Source organism: Oncorhynchus gorbuscha, linkage group LG09, assembly GCF_021184085.1.
Source record: "Oncorhynchus gorbuscha isolate QuinsamMale2020 ecotype Even-year linkage group LG09, OgorEven_v1.0, whole genome shotgun sequence".
Lineage (NCBI taxonomy): Eukaryota > Metazoa > Chordata > Actinopteri > Salmoniformes > Salmonidae > Oncorhynchus > Oncorhynchus gorbuscha.
Genome location: NC_060181.1, coordinates 40,920,565 through 40,921,196, shown reverse-complemented (window position 1 = coordinate 40,921,196; position 632 = coordinate 40,920,565). Strand labels below are relative to the sequence as shown.

The 632-nt window shown below is 48.9% G+C and overlaps 1 long non-coding RNA gene across 1 annotated transcript in view; it reads left to right on the top strand.

Annotated features, from left to right (window-relative positions):
* The first annotated feature begins 213 nt into the window (after nucleotides 1-213).
* LOC124043058 overlaps nucleotides 214-632 on the top strand; it is an 8,147-nt gene continuing 7,728 nt past the window's right edge. Inside the window, exon 1 of the long non-coding RNA XR_006840262.1 lies at nucleotides 214-384. This is a non-coding gene — a long non-coding RNA (uncharacterized LOC124043058). The remainder of the gene's footprint in view (nucleotides 385-632) is intronic.

The following is a 632-nucleotide window of genomic DNA, read 5'->3' as shown; positions in this document are numbered from 1 at the left end:
AGAAGGAGAGACTCGAGAAGAAAATGGTGCTGAGAGCAATTTAGTGGACCTCTCTCTCTTGTTCTCTCTCTCTCTCTCTCTCTCTTTGTCCTCTGTCTATCCCTGCTGAGAGCAATTTAGTGGACCTCTCTCGCTTTTTCTCTCCCTCTCTCTCTTTGTCCTCTGTCTATCCCTGCTCCTCCCCCTCTCTTTACCCCCCCCCCTAAAGTCTCGCTATCTCTCCACCACTACCTCTCTATCTCTCCATGTGAGATTGGTTATTTTCCTCCCTGAGTGCTCTCAATGACTGGAGCGATTGTAGAGTGTATGGCTGTCCACCCATGTGTGTCCTCAAGCAGTAGCCATCTCGCAGCCTGCCTATTCAAAACAATATTCAACAGCAAGGTAATTTCATCAGCCTCTCACTCTATGGTCCAGGGCTCACCAGTGATATTGTTCTTTTGCTCTCTCTCTCTTGCTTTCTCTCTCACTTTCTTTTTCTTTCTCTCTTGTTTAAAACCAGCCCTTTTGCAGCTGTGTTCCGTGTCTGTGAGCTGTGAGGGCTGTGAGCTGTGAGGGCTGTGAGCTGTGAGGGCTGTGAGCTTGTGGCTGGAGAGGGTGATCGTTTGTTTATAGAGTAGGGAGAGGTGGAG